A 26,239-nucleotide genomic window follows, 5' to 3' on the forward strand; every position below is an offset into this window, starting at 1 on the left:
TGGAAGAAATTTCAAGAAGCATTGGGTACCAAGTTGCATTTTAGCACCACTTTTCATCTCCAAACCGATGGTCAATCCGAGCGAATAATTCAGATACTCGAGGATATGTTGAGATGTTGTATCCTTGAGTTTAGTGGTTCATGGGAACGGTATTTTCCTTTGATTGAATTCGCTTACAACAATAGTTTTCAATCAAGAATTAAGATGGCACCTTACGAGGCTTTGTACGGTCGTAAATGCTGTACACCGTTGTTTTTTGACTGAGCTCAGTGAAAGTAAACTTTTCAGGGTTGATTCGATTAAAGATGCTGAACAGAAAGTAAAAGCGATCCATGAAAGTCTGAAAGCAGCTTCAGATCGTCAGAAGTCGTACACAAATTTAAAACGAAAAGACATTAAGTATCAGGTCAGAGACAAAGTTTTTTTTAAAGTTTCACCTTGGAAAAAGGTGCTCAGATTTGGCCGTAAGGGCAAATTGAGTCCGAGGTTCATCGGGCCGTATGAAATATCTGAACGAGTTGGGTCGGTAGCATACAGATCTGATTTGAGTTACAAAGAAGAACCGGTTCATATTTTGGCTCGTGAAGTAAAAGAACTATGAAATAAGAAAATCTCATTAGTGAAAGTACTGTGGCTCAAACATGGGGTTGAAGAAGCGACTTAGGAGCCAGAAGACTCAATGAAAGAACGTTATCCTAACCTTTTCGCTGGTAAGATTTTTGGGGACGAAAATTTCTAAGGGGGGAGAGTTGTGATAGCCTTAATTTGACCCTAGTCGGAAAGTGGTTTCGAGACCACAAAACCAAGTCAAAAAAATAATTAACCGTAATATTCTATGCTTATTATATGTGTAAATGCATGTGTGAAAGTTTCCTGCTTTGATTTTGTCATTTGTATGTGAAATTTATTAAATAGGACTTATGTGAGACATTTTGAAATGTGATAAGTTAAATTATAATGGTCTATTAACGTATGTTATAAAAAAATGGACTTGCATGTCAAATTATCCATTTTTAGATAGTGGCCGGCTATGTTGTTATTCAATATATAATATATGTATTTTCTATTAGCATTATTTCAATTAAATGGCTTTATATTATAGAATAATGATTATTAAAAATAGAAAATGGGTTAAGAAAACAAGGTGTTCATCTTTGTTTTCTTTTAAGCCAAATGTAAAAGAGAAAAAAAGGGGAGAAAACACCATTCGGTCATCTCAAGCTTGAATTAAGGTAAGAAATTCATATTAGTTCTTGAAATTTTAGTTAATTTTAAGTTAGCTTCCAAGTTCTTTATTTAACCCATGTTAAAATTTTGATTTTTTTTTTGGGATGATTTGAGGTTTCGGTCATGGTAAATAATGAAGGGGATAGATGGTTGTGTTCAAGTTTTAATGAATAATTACAAATAAATGATGTTTGAGATAGTTTAATGTTCATGTAAGTAATTTAATGATCTTTGAGTAATGCTTGTGTTTAAAATGATGGAATGGAGTGAATGCTTTGAATATGTTATGCAAAAAAAAAGAAAATTATAAGTTGGATTAAAGGTGTGTTATATTGCCTTTGTCATTGCCGAAAATGTGCTTGGTTAAAGAAATTGGGTGTTGGCTGTTTAAATGATATTATTTTTGTATTAAGTTGAATTGGAAGATTTATAAATGTGTTAAAGATGACTCAAGACTTATATAAGCATTCGGAAATAGCTAAGGAGTGGGAACTTTTGATAGTTGATGTATATGTGTAATGAGTAGTGTTATATATGTGTGATTTTTTTTGGTAATAGAAAATTTGGCTAAAATGATTAGGGTGTTTCTTGATAAAATATTTGTGGTGGTTAAATTTGTGTATAAGAAAGCAAGATAAGCTATGTGAGTTTTGCTTGTGTATGCAAACTAGGTATAAGTTGAATAATCGGTCATTAGGGTTATATGATCATTTTGTGCATGAGCTATAAGTTTTTCATGGCTTGATAAGTTCTTGCCGTCTTCGGTTATAAATATGAAATTTGAATCATGGCATATTTATATAAATTATAATACATATTGAATTTGATATGTGATTGCCAAATGTGATTAATAAGTAAATAATATTGGTTAAGTAATTAAACAAATCTATTTGTTTTAATTAAGCTCAAGAGCAAGGAGGATCAAAGTTGGATAGAGGAAAAGAGAAAGTAATAGAGTAGCCAATCCGTGACCGTTCTAATATACCGAAGTAAGTTTTGAGTAATCACATTTATTATATAATTGATGATGTCATGAGATAAGTATGATAGATGAATTGCGACCTATTGTCTCTACTTGAATGAGGTTGTTTGATAAATAAGTTGAGTATATGGCATGTAACCGAATGGTTATTAGGAGTTAAGCTGAGATAGTGAAATGGTTATGTGTTCTTGTGTATGAATATTAAACCGAAAGTTATGTTGAAGGTGTATTTTTTTTTGTGCTTATATTCGAGTGAAGAAATTGAATTAGTAATGTGATATGTTATGTGAATTGAGTTATCATGTGAGTAAATATGCTTAGCACTCGATATACATCCGGGTTAAGTCCCGCAGGCCTCATGCTGGTAATATATCCGGGTTAAGTCCCTCAGGCTTCGTGCTGGTAATATATCCGGGTTAAATCCCGCAAGCTTAGTGCTGGTATTATATCTGAGCTTAAAGTCCCGTAGGCTTTGTGCTGGTGACTAGATTCGGGTTTTAAACCTAGCAGGCTTAACGCTGGTGATCCGAGTAAGATTATGAATTTGAAAGTTCGAGGTAAACTACTATTGATTATGTATGATACATTATGATGGTCAGGTACGTATTATGTACTCATATGTGAATTGATTTTTAAAGTGAATTATTATTATCAAAGAACCATATATGTGTGTGGATGATTACTATATCTACGAATAAGAGAATGACCTATTCGATCGATGTCTGTCATTATATGAAAGTATGTGACTTAAATTAATTCTATGAGCTATAAAGTAAAGTAAAGTATGTGCTGAAATTTCTTTGTGTATTCATATATATATATATATACATATATATTCGGCCAATAGGCTTTATAATTGGTGTACTTGTGTATATTCGGCCAAGTGATTTGTAATTAGAATACTAGTTTTGTGATACTACATGCTCGATTTAAATGACAAGTTTTAATTGTTTGTATTGCTTAAAACTTACTAAGCTTTGAAAGCTTACTCTGTTCTTTATTTCCCTGTTTTATAGATTGTTGAGTTTGGCCACCGACTCAGGGATCGTCAGCAGTTCATCACACTATCCATCTTTTTGGGTACAGTTATATTTTGGACTCGATGTGGCATGTATAGGTTAGGCTGATGATAACGATGTTTTGAAATTGTAAATATTTTGGCCATACGAAAATGGCGTATAACTTAAATATCAGTATGTATTTCAGCTTGATCTCTGTTTATGTTTATTTACAATGTGAATGAGATTATTAAATGTTTAGTTCGGTAATACCTCTTAGCCTTAATCCGGCGATCTGATTCAGGTTAGTGGTGTTAAACTTCAAGCTCGCAATTCCGGCAACACATTGGAAATTAAAGGTGATCGTTTAACCCATTATACTAAAACTGACAATATGGTACAACCTACTTTGCAGGAAATGAGTCTAAAGGAAGCACATGAGTCGTTCTCAAGCAATAGTAGAGGACCCATTCATAAAGATCGAAGGCTACAAATCGATGGGCTATATGAATGGCGAACGCATAAACCGAGAACACTTGACAAACCGAATCTACGACAGAACAAGCTTAATCCCTTTCCAAATCAACGTAAGGTTGGAGATAAAGTCTTATTAGATGTCACAGATCCCCACATTGTCGCTACCATATCGAATGAAGAAATCCCTCTTACGGTACTCAACATTTTCCCATTCGGTACGGTCAAGGTGAGTCATCCCAAGTTCGGCAGTTTTAAGGTAAACAACACCCATTTAAAACCTTATTTTGATGAGATTAATAGTAGGACTGAGGAGTATAAACTCCTCAAACCACCATGATCATTCAATGGAGAGGTAAGTCAAGCTTAGACTATAAATAAGTGCTTCTCGGGAGGAAATCTGAGCACTAACTGTATTAACTTCTTTAAAACTTAGTCTTCAACATCTAACTTACTAACGGAGTGCTTGAGTACAGGTTTTCCACAGGGACACGACCAAGAGCACCGGCGTGCTTAGGGCTATGTGAAAACAGGACAACAATTTTTCCCAAACACTTGTCACGATAAAATGCACGCCGTGCAACATGGCCGTGGCTAAACCTTCCAAAACAACATAGGGGTGAGACACGTCCGGGTGGAAGAACCTTGGGTGAACCTGTTAAAACAGCACGAGCGTTCGAAACGCTCGTGTCTAGCACCCATGGTCGAACCTGTTAGATATCATAGATTTTACTCACATCTTTACCACATTCATGCTATAATCATTATAAACTCATCACGTAATACCATAGCACATACATACATAATTAAAATGGATTTACAGCCCCATAATCAAAATAGGTCAACACATATGGTTAAAGTCATATCACATACTCTAATATTTAAACTCCTATACATGCCATAGACTCAAAGTACTTGAAATCACTACACCAATAGCGTTAGCTTGACAGTGTGATAATATCTCCGACGAACTCCAACCTGAGAAAACCTGACAATCCTAAAGAACATGGGAAAGGAAGGGAGAGTAAGCTTTACACTTAGTAAGTTCATATGAAAACAATAAGCAACTCATTAACAAGTTTTATCAATGTTTACAACATAATCACAAATTCACTACAAGTTGTCTTCCTGAGCAACAATCACTAAATTATTTATAACTGGAGCTACAAAACTCCAAATCAATTGCCATTAATTTTCCATGAAAACAAACTCATATATATTCCATCAATAAAATTTTCAGAATTTTTGGTTTGACCAATCAATACCAGATTTTTCTTAAAGTTTCCCCTATTTCACCATTTGACTAATCTGACCACTCTTCACTACGAATCAAATTTCTCATTGTACAGAATTCAAAATATATTCTGATTGATTTCATTTAAAACTAAACTCATTAAGGAGTATAAGCATATAAATTATGTCTTATAAAAATTTTTGTACAAATTATAATGATTTTCTAAAAACAGAATAGGGGACCCCGAAGTCATTTGACTCTATCCCGCGCCACTTCAAATATCTCATTATCAACAATTCTTTTGCTTACACGGTTTCTTTTATAAGAAATTAGACTCATTAAGCTTTAATTACATAATTTATTCAGCTTCTAAATCAACTCCCAAAATTTATGGTGATTTTCCAAAATCACATTACTGCTGCTGTCCCAAGCAGATTTATTACAAATTTACTCTTTCACACATTCTTTGCATTCACATTATTTAAACATGTATATCACCAATCAATTTCATCACATATCTATAATTTCACATAAGCATAATCTCAATACAATACATTATGCTCAATGATTCACACACAACCGTTCAAATTAGCAATTATAAGATGGTTCCGCACATAGCCCACCCTTATCAATAATTTACGATGGTTTTACCCTTACTCACATATATGACATAGGCATTTTCACCTATGCTTCTCATTTCACATTCATGATTCAATTCCAATCGATCTAACATGCATAAGTATATATCACATACCTGCCAACTTAATGTATTGAACGAATTCAATTGCCAGTTTAACACAAGGTCTTATAGTCTTAGAGTTTTATCAAATCACCAGCATTTAGCCTGCTAGGTTTTAAACCCGAATTCATCACAGGCATGAAGCCTGCTAGACTTTAAGTCTGAACTCATTCACCGGCATTTCGCCTGCTAGGCTTGAAGCCCGATATCATTTCACCGATATTATAGCCTACTAGGCCCAAAGCCCGATAATATTATTCACCAGCTTAAAGCTTGCTAGGCTCAAAGCCCGAATATCACCATTATAAAGTCGTCTCATAAACGATTAATATAATATAGCATGTATACCTGTTCACTTTACTCTATTTAATCATTCAATCACTATTTATAATTTCCCTTTGAATCATTTGATATTTTGCACACGAAGTTTCATTCTCAATATCTTGCACACTAAGTGCCATTCTCAATATTTCGTACACTAAGTGCCATTCTCAATATTTCGTACACTAAGTACCATATTTGATTGCCCCGGACACTAAGTGCCATATTTTGTCGATATGTCGCCAGACATTAAAATATTCACGTATATACAATTTATACGATATTAAAGCATTAGAAACATAAAATTAACAATGCTTGTTGCATACGAACTTACCTCGTTCGCGGTAACGATAAATTAGATCGACGAATCCGATACTTCGTTTTTCCCTTGATATAGACTCGTACGAGGCTTAACTTGATCTAATCAATCAAATTCAACTATTACAATTCATATTCTATTCATTTTAACTCAATTTCATATTTTGGTAAAATTACTATTTTACCCCTAAAGTTTACTTTTATTCAATTTAGTCACTGAGCTAAAAAAAAATGCAAATTAACTATTTTTAACCATAATTAAGCTTAACCGAATATTCATGGTATTAAAACAGCCCATAAATTACTTTATAGAAAAATTACATTTTTGCCCCTTATTTCAACTTCTTTACAATTTAGTCCCTAAGCTCGAAAAATTAAATTCATTCAATTTTGGCCAAACCCATGCCTAGACAAATTTACTACTACTTCATAACGGCCCATATTTTCATTTATTCACACTTTCAACCACATAATTTCAATAATTCACAATTTAATCCAAAATTGACATTTTTACCAAAATTCACTTTACAAAACATGTATATCCAACAACAATAATTTATTTTCCATCATCAACTATCAAAATACTCATGCACTCAATAATGGCAACATTCAAATACTTTAACAGTTTTGAAATCAGAGATACGGGCCAGCTAGAATACGAAGCAACGATCTCAAAAACATATAAATTATCAAAAACCGAACACAAAACATACCTAAATCACTTCATGCAAATGCCAAAACTAAGGAAGCTTCAATGGCTTTCTTTTCTCCTCCATATTCGGCCAAGCGATAAAAATTGCATGGCCATTTTATGTTTTATTTTTATTTAATACATTTTAATATTCCATTTACCTTTTTGTCCTTTATAATAATACAAAATTTCATATATGCCAACCACCAATCTCCACTATCATAAAGTAATGGTTTAATTGATAAATAAGGACTTATACTTTAGTAAAACATGGAAAATAAACACTTAAACAATTAGAATGCAACTTTTGCATTTTACGCGATTTAGTCCTTTTTGCTTAATTAACTATCGAAACGATAAAAATTTTCAACGAAACTTTAATACCATCTTTTTTGCCACTCCGTAAATATTTATAAAATATTTACGACTCGGTTTATAGAAATGAGGTCCCGATACCTCATTTCCTAAACCCACTTGACCTTAGGGTCATACCACTTGAACTTAATAAATCACTTATAAAACAAATATCACAATATCAAAAACATTTTTAAAATCACAATTAACTCGTAAATATTAAATATAATATTTACAAACCTACTCATCGGATTTGGTGGCCCCGAAACCACTATTCCAATTAACCCTAAAAATGGGTTGTTACAACTCTTCCCACCTTAGGGATTTTCGTCTCCAAAAATCTTACCAAAGAATAAATTAGTGATTTTCTTTCACCAACCTCAACAATGTTTCACCTAGCCTCAGATTTCTCAACTTTTCAATCTCATGAGCTAAGATTATGATCTGCTCTTTGCTATACATCATAACAAGCTGAGTCTCTACTTCTGTAAGAGATACTAAAGATAAAGGATGTTATTTGTATCATCACATCATATATATAAGAAACACATTACGGTTCTTCTCAAGTTCTGATAAGAATCTCATTCAGTCCGATGAATTATGAACTCAACTTCTCTTTATAGCTAAATCGAGAAATACTATTCCCACTACAATACTTTCACAAATACTCAATTTTCTAATTGAAAATTCAATGTTTTTACGCATCAAGCCCACATATATTTTCTGCCAATCTGAAATTCTTTTAGACGGTCACGAATTACTTTCATTCCTCCTTTCCAATCACATCGGCCCCGAAATTCTTTTTATCAAAATTTGATTCGATATAACGAAGTTCAGTAATTGCAACCATACTGCACTCATACAATGCTATCTTAATATTCATTTCATAACCATTATTATTATACGGAAACTTAACCAACAATAAATGTCTTTCTCGGTTGCTTTCAAGTTCTAGAACACAGTGTGACAAAGTAACTCCATACCCAAAGCTCACAGCAGTTTATTTTAGTAACACGATATAATCCTCGTGTCTCCATTTGAACAATGAAAACTAGCACTCTTTTAGTACTCCCAGTACGAACAGATAATTACCACTGTGCTAGATGTCACAATTGTTGTAAAATCTCTGGATTTCTCAATACACGAACTCTATCTCGACACAACGAATGATTTTCGGTTCCAATCTAAAATTCTAAATCAGAATCAATTTACGTTGTACCCATTTTAACTTGTAATTCACTGACAGACCTCTTAGCCTCACAAATTTGCCAATTAAACATCAATTTAATTTCTAGCTCAGCCAATAACTACTCATCATTTGATAAGATTAATCACATGATTGTCAGTCGTAAAACACATAAAGATTCTCGCTCAGAACCCCAAAGACTATAATCATTTGCCCAGATTGATAATCAATCACTGACTCATAATCTTTCAACAGTTCAAACCATCTTTAATTCTTGTGTCGAATAACTCTTTACTTGAGAACTGACGCTTCAATTAACAATTTCTTCAACTGTTTACCACTTTATTGATAAATATCACATCATTCAGACTTCCCAATCGTTATCTATAATAACATTTCTCAATAAAATCGTTCTGATGATATAACTCTGTATCATATCTTTTAGAATATGAATCCTGCATTTAGAATATTCATCTATTTATCCGTGAACATTCAAACTTTATTTCCACCCTGTGGATAGATTCAGATACAAGTAACTCGATTAATCCTTCAAGCAATTAATCTAATCAAACTAGACAACTAAATCGATCTCGACTGTCAAGTAATAACTTTTCAATTATTAATCAACAAAGCTTTGAACCATACTAAAGCCACAACCATCAGATAAATTAAAATCATAGTGCCATAATAAAGCCGACATCTCAATCGTATAGATATATAATGTCCCAGTTATAAATAATGCATTTTGAACACAAGAGAAATTGAAACATAATTACATTCATTCAAAATATATTTTTCACAGATAACCATATAGAATCATAAAAAAGCAGAGATACTGTAATCTCAAATATATCACTATCTCGATCTTTTAAGAAAGCGCCCATATCGGATGACAGATATCTAAGTGATGTCTCAGAGGAAATCCAGAAGTAAAACATCACTCATATACACCAGAATTTAACGGTAACAGAAACAATATAATCTTCATGTATACTAAGTAGATCAAAAACTAGTAGCATCAGAATACCAGCATCACACAGATTCTATCGTCGATCTTTTCTTTCAATAAAATGAAATAGGATACCAGAGAAAGATATAATAATGTCAATTGTAACCCGAACAGCCCAACAATGCTTTCATATATCAATATATATAGATGATGTTCTCATATGATAAGAATTTTCATTTGAAATATACAGTTACACATACCTCTGAGGATAAATGTACACATAGAATGCCCAGAAGAAAATGTAGTAACTGCTCGACTATAACCACTGCACTCAGCTATCATTTCAATTCAAACATTAGCCCACTGTCTAATTCTATCATCACTGATTTCACAATATCCCATTACTAACATAAATCAATTCAGAAAAACTTCCAGTTAATACGTTCTTTAGACATCATACCTGAATACTTTCATCTCATCAAATTCAACTTCTTCTTTAACAGTGAATTGGCATATTACGAATGGCCTTCAACATGATCTAATATCTTTTCCGTTACTGTCTTCACTTACAGACTCACTCTCTTATCTGATCACAATACTAATCTTTCAACCACGAAACTCTGTAATTTCACACTTATAAGCGTATTTAATCATATAGTACAGATCTCATTACAATGCTTTACCGATGATGGGTTGAGGGTTGTAAAGCCAACAATTTTAACTCTTACGTAAGCATGCACATCACACATACTATTATGAACGAACAGTTCATTACTAATTCCACATTCTCAAACATCTACCAATCATTTACTTATGATCACTTGGTACTTAAAACATAGCGCATACGCTAAATCAAATCATAAATTCCAAATCAAAATATTCACATAGCAAACATATACCCAACATCACAACTCATATACTCATATAATTATAACATTTATCAATAGTAGAATATCATACATTGTGATTCATACCTTTTTTTTTTTTTTGAGTTTCAACTCATCACTAACACATTTTCACTCAAACGTTTGAGTATAACATTCTGTACTATCAAAAGTAGCTCGGTTGGAATGCATATTTGTCTTACAAAACCATTTTGTTAGAGCCGGGAGATGTCACACTATCACGAGTAGTAATATGGCATGTATAGCTAGACTCAAATACGCTAGGTTAGTCCGAGAATCGACTAAACTATGGCTCTGATACCACTAAATGTAACACCCCTCGCCCGTATCCGACGCAGGGACAGGGTTCGAGGTGTTACCTGACTTGAACTCAATCAACTATATAAAATCGAGCCATAAAATTTTGATCAATTTAAAAATTTTCATTTCACAAAAATTTTCTCCCTTAAACGGGCTCACGAGACCCAAAACATACATTAGAGACGGTTCGGGACTAAACTGAGAACTTAAGAAAAACTTGGAAAATTCATGCTTTAAGGCTCCACATGCCCTTGTGAATATAGACCGTATGGTCACACACGCCCGCGTGGCTTGAGACACGCCCGTGCCTTTAGCCCATGTACAACACTGACTTTAAAATACAGCCATGACACACGCCCGTGTGCCTACCCGTGTGGACAAATACAAGGCTATTTTCCAAGCCATTTTGTCACACTCACAACACATGCACGCATATTTATACAATAACATACAACATGGTAAAATTAGGTACTTAAACATTCCTGACATGTCATGATTATGGCAATTTCACATGCAATAGATATCATAGATTTTACTCACATCTTTACCACATTTATGCTATAATCATTATAAACTCATCACGTAATACCATAGCACATACATGCATAATTAAAATGGATTTACAGCCCCATAAGCAAAATAGGTCAACACATATGGTTAAAGTCATATCACATACTGTAATATCCTGAATTAGGACTTAATCGAAATAGTGGTTTTGTAACCACAAATCTGAGATAGAAATAATTATTTTATAATTATTTTGATGAATATGATATGATTGCATGATTGTGTGAAAATTTCGTGATGAAATTCTATGCCTAAAGTGTTTAAATTGAAAGTAGGGACTAAATCGAATAAGTTGCAAAATTTGCATTCTAGAAGTTTTTAGTATGAAATTGCATTGAAATATTAATTAGGAGGTCTTAAATAGAAATTTGACCAATTTATAAGTCTATGGACAAAAATTGGACATGGATGGAATTTTTGGAAAGTTTAGTAGTAAGGGCATTTTGGTTATTTAGTTATTAAAATGAATTAAAAACAAAATTAAAAGCCAATTTTTGTCCATCTTCTTCATTAGGTCGAAATTTCAAGGGTTCTCCATAGTTAGGGTTTGTTTCAAGCTTCCAAGCTCCATAGTAAGTGATTCCAAGCCCCGTTTTTAATGTTCTTTACGTTTTTGGAATCCCGGTAGCTCGATTAAGCTTATGTTAGCAATAATTCAACCTAGGGTTTATATTTGGAGAAATACCCATAGGTGAAATTTGTGTATTTTGATGTTTTATGATATAATATGGGGTTTTAAATAATGTTAGACAACTTGTGCTACTCGGTTTTGAGTGAAAACGAGTAAAAGAGCTTAATCGGCAAAAATACCTAATAGTCACAAGTATATGTTAGAGTAAGAATTTGATGTTTCCATAGAAGGGAAAAATGATCAGCATGTTATAAAACATAAGAATAAGGAATAAAGTTTAATTCCCGAGCTTAGGGGCAAAAGTGTAATTATGCAAAAGTTTAGGGGCAAAAGTTTAATTTTTCCAAAGTTCGTATTAAATGTTGTTTTGATGAATGTATTTATTGAATAAGATTATTGGCATTATAGATGAAGAGAAACGAGATTCAAGTCGCGATCGAGGAAAAGAAAAGATTGTGGACTAAATTGCAAAATCTTTATATTTTGGTACCAAGGTAAGTTCATGTGTAAATAATGTAGCATAAATGCTATTTTTAAGTTATTAATGTTAATTATATGATATGCTGATTTTTAATCATGAAATATTATGCTTTGTGGTTAATATTGAGTAATATGCAAATTATGTTTACTACTTGATAAATATGAATTGCTACCGAGTATCGGTTCCGATATTCCATGGAAGACGGCAAATGTGAGATCGAGGGAAAAAGCCCGTTTGAAACTTAGGAATAGATTAGGATACAAGTGACATGTCACTAGGACGGTTGAGCATCCGAACTCGTTGAGTTGAGTCCGAGTTCACTTATGGATGCGAATGTCCGAACTCGTTGAGTTGAGTTCGAGTTCGTGAAATGTAACTAGGCATCCGAACTCGTTGAGTTGAGTCTGAGTTCACTTATGGATGCGAACGCCCGAGCTCATTGAGTTGAGTCCGAGTTCACTTAGGGGCGGGTTACATGATTTCTTGATTACATATGAGGCACTTATGTGCAAATTATCCGTATCTCGAGTTGTATTCGATGTGTTCAACGGGTGAAATTTCTAGTGAAATGGAAGAACTCTTAAGATGCAAGCGACGTTTTGGTAAGTGTTGTGAAATGGACACTTTGGACAGGTATGTTCTTAACCCTCGAGTTGAAAATAGATACAACAACGATAAGGTGGTAAGATGATGAATGATGTTTAGAAATGTGATATATGTTTTGGTGATACCATGCTAAAGTTGTTTGGTATATTTGTATTGTTATGTTACTTGTTATTTACATATGAACTTACTAAGCATTTATGCTTACTCCTCCTCTTTATTTACTATAGTTTTGAATGAGCCAGCTCAGAATCGGACGGTCGAAGGTTCGATCACACTATCCAAAGGACTTTCATCCGGTAAATGGCTTGTAAAACTTAAGTATGGAATGTATAGCAATATACTTATTTTGTGTAAATAATTTTATGATATGGCCATGATTGGTTGAGAAAATGTTTGATATTGATAAGTCATGGTGATGGTTAAATTTAGATCATGTTTGATATCATGGAAGTTTAATAGGTTATCTAGTTCATAACAACTCATGAAAAGATGAAATTTGCCTTAAAATGTAATATTGCTGCAAGCAATGACATGAATTTGAAAAATCACTAAAAATAGAATAAATGGAATTAAATGATGAGAAAGTTATGAAATTGAAGCTTAATGAGTCTATTTTCATATGGATTAAAAAAACAGGCATATAAATTATACTTTATGAGATATTTGAAACCTTGTGAAACAGGGCGAGTGATTTCGGATCCTCTGTTCGACTTTAAAATTCACAATAAACTATAAAAAATAATTAGAAGTCATTATTTATATGTACAGATTTTAATAGAAACAAACCTCGTAGTCATTGAAATTCAGATAGAGAGATATCGATTAAGTAATACATAGAGGTCGAGCAATGAACCCTAAAACAGGGAGATTTTAACCAATAAACTGTACTAATTGGTCCAACCAAAAATTCTAGAAAAAAAATTAGTAAACATATATATGAGTTTATATTTAGGGAAAATTTACGGATCTTGATTTGAGTTTTGTAACTCGAGATATGATTTTCTTGTAATCTGTGACGCGGGTAGCTAGAAAGTCGTGAATGTAGAAACAAATAATTTGAAGTTCTTAATTTGATAAATTATGTTCGGTAACCCATCAAGCTCGACTCCGGCGACGGTTTCAGGTGTGGGGGCGTTACACATACTCTAATATTTAAACTCCTATACATGCCATAGACTCAAAGTACTTGAAATCACTACACCAATAGCGTTAGCTTGATAGTGTGATAATATCTCTGACGAACTCCAACCCGAGCAAACCTGACAACCCTAAAGAACATGGGAAAGGAAGGGAGAGTAAGCTTTACGCTTAGTAAGTTCATATGAAAACAATAAGCAACTCATTAACAAGTTTTATCAATGTTTACAACGTAATCACAAATTTACTACAAGTTGTCTTCCTGAGCAACAATTACTAAATTATTTATAACTAGAGCTACGAAACTCCAAATCAATTGCCGTTAATTTTCACTGAAAATAGACTCATATATATTCCATCCATAAAATTTTCAGAATTTTTGGTTTGACCAATACCAGATTTTTCTTAAACTTTCCCCTATTTCACCGTTTGACTAATCTGACCACTCTTCACTACGAATCAAATTTCTCATTGTACAGAATTCAAAATATGTTCTCATTGATTTCATTTGAAACTAAACTCATTAAGGAGTATAAGCATATAAATTATATCTTATAAAAATTTTTGTACAAATTATAATGATTTTCTAAAAATAGAATAGGGGACCCCGAAGTCATTTGACTCTATCCCACGCCACTTCAAATATCTCATTATCAGCAATTCTTTTGCTTACACGGTTTCTTTTATAAGAAACTAGACTCATTAAGCTTTAATTACATAATTTATTCAGCTTCTAAATCAACTCCCAAAATTTATGGTGATTTTCCAAAATCACATTATCTTCTTGTCCCAAGCGATTTATTACAAATTTACTCTTTCACACATTCTTTGCATTCACATTATTTAAACATGTATATCACCAATCAATTTCATCACATATCTATAATTTCACTTAAGCATAATCTCAATACAATACATCATGCTCAATGATTCGCACACAACCGTTCAAATTAGCAATTATAAGATGGTTCCGCACATAGCCCACCCTTATCAATAATTTACGATGGTTTTACCCTTACTCACATACATGACATAGGCATTTTCACCTATGCTTCTCATTTCACATTCATGATTCAATTCCAATCGATCTAACATGCATAAGTATATATCACATACCTGGCCAACTTAATGTATTGAACGAATTCAATTGCCGATTTAACACAAGGTCTCATAGTCTTAGACTTTTATCAAATCACCGGCATTTAGCCTGCTAGGTTCTAAACCCGAATTCATCACCGGCATGAAGCCTGCTAGACTTTAAGTCTGAACTCATTCACCGACATTTCGCCTGCTAGGCCTGAAGCCCGATATCATTTCACCAGCATTATAGCCTGCTAGGCCCGAAGCCTGATAATATTATTCACTAGCTTAAAGCTTGCTAGGCTCAAAGCCCGAATATCACCATTATAAAGTCGTCTCATAAACAATTAGTATAATATAGCATGTATACTTGTTCACTTTACTCTATTTAATCATTCAATCACAATTTATAATTGCCCTTTGAATCATTCGATATTTTGCACACGAAGTGTCATTCTCAATATCTCGCACACTAAGTGCCATTCTCAATATTTCGTACACTAAGTGCCATTCTCAATATTTCGTACACTGAGTACCATATTTAATTGCCCCGTACACTAAATGCCACATTTTGTCGATATGTCGCCAGACATTAAAATATTCACGTATATACAATTTATACGATATTAAAGCATTAGAAACATAAATTTAACAATGCTTATTGCATACGAACTTACCTCGTTTGTGGTAACGATAAATTAGATCGACGAATCCGATACTTCGTTTTTCCCTCGATATAGACACGTACGAGGCTTAACTTGATCTAATCAATCAAATTCAACTATTACAATTCATATTCTATTCATTTTAACTCAATTTCATATTTTGGTAAAATTACTATTTTACCCCTAAAGTTTTACTTTTATTCAATTTAGTCACTGAGCTCAAAAAAAATGCAAATTAACTATTTTTAACCATAATTAAGCTTAACCAAATATTCATGGTATTAAAACAGCCCATAAATTACTTTATGGAAAAATTATATTTTTACCCCTAATATTTCAACTTCTTTACAATTTAGTCCCTAAGCTCGAAAAATTAAATTCATTCAATTTTGGCCAAACCCATGCTTAGACAAATTTACTACTACTTCATAACAGCCCATATTTTCATTTATTCACACTTTCAACCACATAATTTCAATAATTCACAATTTAATCCAAAATTGACATTTTTACCAAAATTCACTTTACAAAACATGTATATCCAGCAACAATAATTTATTTTCCATCATCAACTATCAAAATACTCATGCACTCAATAATGGCAACATTCAAATACTTTAACAGTTTTGAAATCAAAGATACGGGCTAGCTAGAATACGAAGCAATGATCTCAAAAACATAAAAATTATCAAAAACCAAACACAAAACATACCTAAATCACTTCATGCAAATGCCAAAACTAAGGAAGCTTCAATGACTTTCTTTTCTCCTCCATATTCGGCCAAGTGATAAAATTTGCATGGCCATTTTATGTTTTATTTTTTTTAATACATTTTAATGTTCCATTTACCTTTTTGCCCTTTATAATAATACATAATTTCATATATGCCAAACCACCAATCTCCACTATCATAAAGTAATGGTTTAATTGATAAATAGGGACTTATACTTTAGTAAAACATGGAAAATAAACACTTAAACAATTAGAATGCAACTTTTGCATTTTACGCGATTTAGTCCTTTTTGCTTAATTAACTATCGAAACGATAAAATTTTTCAATGAAACTTTAATACCATCTTTTTGCCACTCCGTAAATATTTATAAAAATAATTACGACTCGGTTTATAGAAATGAGGTCCCGATGCCTCATTTCCTAAACCCACTTGACCTCAGGGTCATACCACTTGAACTTAATAAATCACTTATAAAACAAATATCACAATATCAAAAACATTTTTAAAATCACAATTAACTCGTAAATATTAAATATAATATTTACAAACCTACTCATCGGATTTGGTGGCCCCGAAACTACTGTCTCGATTAACCCTAAAAACGGGTTGTTACAACATTTGATAATTTAGTATTTTTTTTCATCCAATCACACATGAAAAAAACATAATCAAACATAATTTGCATTTTATTCGTGTAACACCCCAAACCTCTCTTAGACGTTACGATCGAATTATGAGGGTTACATCCTCAAGTAAAAAATTCACATTTATTTTTCGTAAAATCTTAGTTTAATATCTAGAGAAATAAAGTTATTAAATTTATAAAAAAGCTTAAGTATTCAAATGATCACATGAAAACACCTTGTCGAAAACCTTGTTTTACAAATTTTATTAAAACAATCTCGTATACTTAACCATTGAGTTGTAAAACATCGTTTTTAATTTTTAAAACCTTGTAATGGGAAAAACTTTAAGAATTCTTATCTCTAATAACAATGGAATTCCATCAAATTAGGTCGTCTTAGAGGAAAATACAATTTTTTTTAAAATAGCATGTTTATGAAATAAATGTTAAAAGCATTAAAAACGTCCCAAAATAAAAATAAATCCAAAAGTTCATAAAGTCCATAATTCAATCAAAAACATACTTAAACCAAAATGTGCAAAATGAGCTCCAGAATCCTAAGCCTGAGGGTCACCTAAAATGGAATAAAACAAATGAGTGAGCAAGAAGCTTAGTGTGTGACTCGGACCACAAACATAAATTTTACTTATAACATGCACATATACAACTATCATATCAAAATGTCATATTACCAAAAACATTTATCAAATTAGAATGTCATCTTTCCAGAAACATATATCAGATCAGAATGTCATATCAAATTAGTACAAATCCTATCCCGATCCACTATACACCAACTTATCACACTGAAAAGGACTACAAGAGTCCATCCATCCAATCATCACACTGAGTCATGTGGTATGCACTCATAATCGTGTAGCTGAGCTACCAGACAAATATTGCGGTTTAAGTATAGGAATACTACCAGAAAACACTTCCTCCATCATATCAAAACCCACCCCAATGCACTTCTACAATCATAATAACATACGTACATATCACATGAATGGTATGGTATGCATACCTAAACATATTTTTTTTCACAAAACATAACATATCATATTGCTTATAGTAACAGTTATTCTACATACAAGTGCCATGCATGCTTTTACACGTAATTATGCTTTCAAAATTATTACAACACAGATTGTACATAAGTTTTTCTCCTACCTTAACCGTATCACATACTGACAGATGTTAATTTTGAGTCTTATTTCAGCCAAACGGACCCCACATAATTACAATTTTTTTAGTCAAACGGGCTTAAGGGAACATTTTTAAAAATGGGCCCACACTGTCCACACGGCCCACACGGCCCAACCAGTTAGCCCATATGCCCACATGGCCTACCTATTCATACCGTGTAATCAAATACGGCCATGTACTCCACACAGCTTGGTGGAAACACGAAAATATACACACTTTTTCATGCTCTTTTTAACTCAAATTCTTGCAGTTTCGGTAAAATTCGTGTTGAAAAATAAATAATAATCATAAAATAATTAAATTGCACTAAAATTATGAAAATTTTGAATTTTAATTAATTTTATATCAAATTTTGATTAATTTTGATTACTTTCGACTGATTTGCACAAAGGGCGAAAAGTGACTCAGAAGACACTACTAGAAGCGCAACCGAGAAGCAATTTTGAAGCATCAAGGGAAATTAATTTTTCAGCCGAAGATGGTCCAAATTATGTGTATTAATTTATAATTTAATTAATGTTAATTTTAATCCAATTTAATTTGGGTTAAATAAATTATTGTTAATTAATTATGAAAAGGGGCCTAGTTGAGTTAAACCTAGAAAACCGATCCAACCGAGCACTGGGCAGCCCAAAACCGTCCCACATGCTGACCCAATCAGCTTGCTTGGCTGATTATTGGCTTGAAAAATGGCCCTTGAGGACTCCTTCAAATTGCATTCAAACCCCTCCACTATTTATGCCTTTCTAGATTTGCCCCTACCTTAAAATAACATGTTTGAAATCTTCAAACATGCCACATGCGTGGCTGGCAATGGGAGGAGTCTTTGGCTGTTGATTTTGGCTATTTTTAGCAGCCTTATCAACCTATAAATACACCCCTTTGCTACTCACTTCAAACACATCTCAACCCTTCTCATCTCTTCACTTATCTCTCATTTTTCTCTCTTCATTCCCTTCCATTGTCCTTCATTTCTTCCCCTATCTCATTGCCGAATTCACCTCTTGAAAAAGAGTCATTCAACCACCATTTGGAGCAGCATTCGGGTGTTTTTGGAAGCCTCGGTTCAATAGAATAAGCGGAGAAGGAGGAGCAGAGCAAACTAGTCAAGCCTCAGAGAAACATGTCTATGAATATTTGTGATGTTGATATGTTCAATTTAATTCATGTTAGGTTGATTGCATTTTGTCTACTTGAGTTATTAAATTTGTGTTTGTGTTGTTATACGCCTCGGTAAGATGTTTGATTAAGTAAAACCATGACTAAGTTATTCTTGCATTACAATTGTAAGATAACTAATGAATTAATTATTTAAACGGATTGAAATTGTAATTAATTGACACGATACTTAATTAGTGCATGTTTAATCATCTAAGGTAGTTGAGGGTTAAATTAGCAACGGTATCTAACGATACATTAGCCTTGCATAACTTGGAAGATTATTGTGATTAAACTGTTTCAAGATATTGTTAGTTCATTTAATCTTTTCTGTGCTTATGAGATTGAATTAATTGTTTGAATTGGCATAGAGATATTTACAAGAGATTATTTTAATTTCATAGTATGTATGTGTATTAACACATCTGCTTATTAAAATTTGTTTCATTGGTTTAATTGACATAGAGATATAGTCAAGAGATAAATGGATTTTGGGAGGTAAGTATGTTCATAAGTTAACAAATTACCGAGTTTTTGTGAATTTATTCGTAACAACATAAAAATGAGTTTAATAATTCGAAGTTAAGAAATGTAATTAATTTTTCACAATTATGTCATCTTGATTAAAATCATCTTCTAAAATCATGCATTGGAACTTTTATTTTATTTTTATTTATTTTACTCAGTTAAAAATCTTAGTTTTTAATCACCTCTTCAAAGCAAAATATATTTCTTCGCCAAAGTGTTTTAAATTCCATTCATAAATAATTATTTTCATAGTCCCTGTGGGTACGATAACTTGACATTTGCTTGTCACTTTATTACTTGTTGTGATTATGTACACTTGCACATTTCTGTCGTTCCAAGTTTTTGGCGATGTTACCGGGGATTGTTTTAAAAAGTCATTATTTGTGAATTTGTTAATTTTGCATTTTGGTTTATTTTCCTGTTCAATTTAACTTCATTAAATTTTCTGTGTTTATTTTAGGTGTTTATTAGTATTGACCAAATCATTGATTTACTCCCTATAGAGAAGCAAGGAAACAAAGAGATGAACTAAAGAGATGAACTTCGAAAATCCGAATCAAGGACACGAAGCAAACCCTGCTCAAAATCCTATCCTTATTGGTGTTGATAGGGATAGAGCTCTAAGACAGTATATCGTGCCAGTGTTTCATGATCTTAATCTGGGTATTAAGAGACCCAAAATTGAGGCACAATAGTTCAAATTGAAGGTAGACATGTTTTAGATGCTTCAAAAAGTGGGCCAATTCAGTGGAATGCCTACTGAAGATCCTCACCTACACTTAAGACTGTTCATGGAGGTGAGTGATTCTTTCAAGTTAGCTGGAGTACCCGAAGATGCACTATGATTTAAGCTATTCCCATAGTCATTAAGGGACAGAGCTCGAGCCTGGTTGAACTCATTGCTACCAAATTCAATTTCCATGTGGCAAGAGTTAGCAGAAAGATTCCTCAGGAAGTATTTTCCACCTAGCAAGAATGCTAAGTTGAAGAACGAGATCACTACTTTCCAACAAATGGATGATGAGTCCTAGTATGAGACATGAGAAAGGTACAAAGAATTATTACAGAAGTTCCCTCATATGGAATCCCTCATTGCATCCAACTTGAGATGTTCTATAATGGTTTAAATGCTCACACGAGGATGGTAGTGGACACTTCTGCTAATGATGCTCTCCTTTCTAAGTCTTAAAATAAGGCTTATGAAATCATCAAAAAGATTTCCAGCAGCAATTATCAATGGCCAACCAATCGAGCAGTGTCAGGAAGACTAGTTGCTGGAATACATGAAGTAGACAACATCACTTGCATCTCAAGTATCCTCGATATCCTCAATGCTGAAAAATTTTACCATTAATGGGTTTAAGAGTTTTGCAGCACAACCACTGAATCAATTTGAAAATGTAGCCTATGTCTATTGTAGGGAAGGTCATCTATTCAGAGAATGTCCAATGAACCCAGAATCCATGTACTACATGGGTAGCTAGAACCAAAACCAAGGAAAGCAAGGACTACAATCCAATTCCTATAACTAATTGTGGCGAAACCACCCTAATTTCTCCTGGAGTAACCAAGGGGCCGGACCTAGTAACACATACGCCCAACCTAGACTAACCTAGCCACCTATTTTTACCCAACAAGTTCAGAAACAACCTCAAGCTGAGCCATTCAATGGCTTAGAAAACTTGTCGAAGGCATACATAGCCAAGAATGATTCCTTAATCCAAAGCCAAGCAACTACATTGAAAAACCTAGAAAACCAAATGAGCCAGCTTGCAACTAAACTCAGAAACTAACCGCAAGGTGCTTCTTACGGAGAATCTAGGGAATCCAAAGAAGGAGCATTGTAAAGCGTTGACATTGAGGAGCGGAAAGACATTAGAGCCCAACACCGTCAAAGTCAAAAAGGAGCCAGCTGATGCTCAAGACTCAGAAGAAGTTCAATCGAGTGTTGAAATCTCAATTTCACCGGAACCTGAATCTGCAAAACCCGATAAGGTAACTTTTGAACCAACTAATTCTCATAAACTAACAACTTCGTTAGATGAAGAATTTCCACAGAAGACAAATCAACCAGTTCTAGTAAAAAAGCCTCCACCACCCTACCCTCAAAGACTTCAGAAGTAGAAGCAGGAAGTTTAATTCAAGAAGTTCCTAGAAGTACTCCAGCAACTTCATATCAACATCCTGTTGGTTGAAGCACTTGAACAAATGTCGAACTACACCAAATTCATGAAGGATATCCTGTTATAAAAATGAAGACTTGGAGAATTTGAGACAGTTGCCCTGAAAAAGGAATGTAATGCATATCTTCAAGACAAACTACCCCAAAAGTTGAAGGATCCTGTATGTTTTACCATACCTTACAACATTAATGTAACATATTGTGGTAAGGCACTATGTGATTTGGGTGCAAGTATCAAAATGATACCCATGTCAATATTTAGGAAGTTGGGGATAGGTGAAGTTAGACCTACAACTGTTACACTTCAATTAGCAGATCGATCTTTAGCACATCCAGAAGGAAAAATCAATGATGTATAGGTATGTGTAGACAAATTTATTTTTCCTTCAATTGGTCGTGTAGTACCAAACCTTGCCCGAAAATATAATTCCTAACTACACACGGTTGAGTGGGGGCACACGCCTGAGTGACCACCCATGTGGTCACGAAACCACACCAAAAATAGGCTATCGAACGTGCTTTTGTTGCCGAAATGTTCCCCAGTCCTTACCTTCTCAACACTATACCAAAATCACAACCAATTCTAAGCTATTCCACAATAATTGCCCCTTTCTAAAGATCAGTTCCATAAGCACAAAACAATTTCTAAGTTCTCAAAAACAACCACAATTCGATAATGAAAATTTCAAAGGTTCGAACCCACAGCTGATTCGTAATTAGAGACACCTAGAACCCGACTCGATGACCAGGAAATCAAAGTTCTTCAAAAACCACCACATCACCACCATCATTTTCAAAAAGAAAAGAAAAAAATAAAGATAAAGGAAGAGGAGAACGTGAAAAGGAAAGAAAGAAAAAATTCCAAAAATAAAAATAATATAATAATATAATAAATAATAAAAATAAGACTAAATGCTTATTTTTAAACATAAAGTAAATCTACTATTTAACAATATAAAATAAATAAATCACTCAAAATGCACACACAATTACTCAAATCTAGAACCCAGAGGCAAATTAACACAAAACCAACCACCAAACTAGCAGACACATTCTGACACTACAATGCAAAAATTATACACAATAGCACACCCCTCCCTGAGACCCTAACCATAAAACTCAAAACTTTTAACCCCAAAATTTAGGGTGCTACAACTCACCCCTCCTTAAAGAAATTTCGTCCTCGATATTTCTTACTCAACAGAACAGTGGTATAACACAAGCTACACCATTACACTCCCGCTGCGCACTCTAGCCCGAACAGTACCACGCTAGACTTGAACTCAAGACCTTACACACAACCAGAACACTTAACCACCAAAGCAGATACATATTTGTTCTATCAAACACAATTATAGTGCACTAACCAAAACGTCAAAACATTCACAACCATACCTGTCTCAGACTCGATACTTTGTGAATCCGCATCGAAAACATGTCCCCCCTTTTTCCAGCAATTGCCCGGATGACACTTCTTACAGTGCTCACAAAATGGAGCACCCGTGCCACTACCGACACCCTCTGCAAAACTATTTTTGCCACTCAAAGACGTTCTCAGACGCTTCGTAGAACGAGGCTTCAACCTCGGAGGACTGCGATCTCTTTTCTTCCCACAATCTACGCACCTAGTTTGAAGCATTTCACCAGTCCTCTCTACCCTAGCCTCAAACACTTCTTCTAGCACTTCCCTCACTAGCCGAGTCAATGCCTCAGTACCAAGGTCCGGGTTATCGCTACCCAATGTTAGCGAAATGACACTGACCTCAAACTCTTGAACAGGCACACGTCCTAGATAAGCAGACGACTTAACGTGATCTTGCTTACCTTCAGAATCCACATTGATCTTGTACCTGATTTTAAAGAATATACAATTTCCAAAATTGAACATAAGTATTAATGTCTAAACATTATAGTTCTAGTTTTACAGAACTAATTTGAAAAGTTCAGAGTTTCAAACGGACCAGCATTAGAGTCTCAGACATTTTATTTTTTCAAAAACATGTTGAAACACTATGGTACAATTTTTTAGAATTTTTTTATAAACACGCGCGTACACAGATACTTAAAAACACAAGCTAAATTATTACAAACCTGGCTTTGATACTTCTAAATGTAATATCCAAAACCCGGCTTAGAAGTTTATATCGAATCCCAAAGGTTACATTGATCACCAAAGTGATCGTAGGAATTTTTGTACAAAACAGGTTATCTCAAATTCCATTACCAACATATTTATCTCTTTACAAACCAAGAATTTTTAATCTTTTAGATTTCAAGCGGAAATATTGCAGTTAAGTTTAATTTATGAATAAAATTATATTTACAGGAAAAATAAAAAAAAAATAGAACTTGTACCACAGTTTCTATAAAACCTTACAATTTCAAATAGTATATTGAAACGAAAACTAAAAAGTAGAACTATTATCTTATTTTTAACCGTGACTGTCTGAGACCTCTACATACCGAGTCTAGCGTTAATTTAGAAAGGTACTTGACAGGGGAAACACTAAGGGGGTGAGCTACACGAACTTAGTGTGAGTTCAAAATGATTAACAACATATTTATAGATATTTGCAGATACAGATACCAACACGAAACCAACTCCTAAACACACGTAACAGTCAGAGCACACCAAGTACACACAGATTACTCAACACAAGTGTTATTCAGACAAACAAAATCCGATCATATAATCTTACACCCAAACAGATGCACATGAATGCAGTCAAATTCTAAAACCTACCCATCCAGCCAACACACGTCTCTGTCCCTCGATCACACCCCAAAAGAGCTGTTAAAGCTCATCCAACTAATAACACTAATTAGAACCTCGAAAGGCCCATCCAACCCTATACTCTATGAATGTTGACTAAGCCACTCAAATAATAATACGCAGCAGAGCTAGCATAAATGTAGTACAGTGCAGTGTGATAGTCCGCTGTACAATCATGTTGCAGTTTAGACTACCAGATCAGATAATAGTATGCAGCAAAGCTAACGTAAATGCGGTGCGGTAAATAGCTGTATGAATAAATTGCAGTAGACCTTCTAGATCAGATCTGAATCAATCTTCCTTCTCTTCACATCCAACCCCAAAATTTACTTTATGCAAATGTATGCATGCATACAACCTAACAGAAACAACGAACATATCGACAGATAGTTAAACCTAGACAGATATACGTACACACCCAGCTAACCAGGTTCAGAAATCATACATTTCACACACAATAGTCACACATTACACATAAACACCTAACCACAGATATAGAGACTTAATTACCCTCCCTAAAGCCTAGCGAAGGGTTGGAATACACAAACGCATTTTAGATAAAAAAAAACATACACAAACTAAATTTTGTGATTTAGGACCACACAGCCGTGTGCTCCGGCCGTGTGAAAATACCTAGGCTGTGTGGGGGTCAAAACGCCTGTGTGGAGGGAGGCACACAATCGTATGATTGAGGCACATGCCCGTACGAGATAGGATACAGCCGTGTAACTCACTATCCAAATGTGCTAAAATAAAGTACAGGGCAGACACGGCCATGTGAGGGTCTCACATGCTCGTCTACCCACCAGACATGGCCGTGTGTCTATAATACACACCCGTGTGGGATCCCTAAATTTCCAAATTAGCAACATGGTTGTGTGGCTAGGCCGTGTGACACCAAATCACTAAATCCATAATTCCCAAACATAGATGCCCATGGCCAGAGTACACGACCGTACGAAAATAAAAAAAATCCCCAAATTTGCCACTCAGCCGTGTGGCACCAAACCTTGCCCGGAACTGTAATTCCTAATTGCACACGAAAATGTGGACCACCCGTGTGGGGGCATAGACCCGTGTGGCCACCCGTGTGGTCACGAAACCACACTAAAAATAGGCTACCGGACATTCCTTTATTGCCCAAACGTTCCCCAATCCTTACTTGCTCAGCACTATACCAAAACCAC

The 26,239-nt window shown here is 34.0% G+C and overlaps 1 non-coding gene across 1 annotated transcript; it reads right to left on the reverse strand.

The window, feature by feature from the left end:
- Positions 1-21,077: 21,077 nt before the first annotated feature.
- On the reverse strand, positions 21,078-21,183 carry LOC128282780 (small nucleolar RNA R71). The gene has a single exon (XR_008273134.1). It is a non-coding gene; the product is annotated as a small nucleolar RNA R71 (small nucleolar RNA).
- Between the last annotated feature and the right edge of the window lie 5,056 nt (positions 21,184-26,239).

Source organism: Gossypium arboreum, chromosome 10 (assembly GCF_025698485.1).
Source record: "Gossypium arboreum isolate Shixiya-1 chromosome 10, ASM2569848v2, whole genome shotgun sequence".
NCBI classification, from domain to species: Eukaryota; Viridiplantae; Streptophyta; class Magnoliopsida; order Malvales; family Malvaceae; genus Gossypium; species Gossypium arboreum.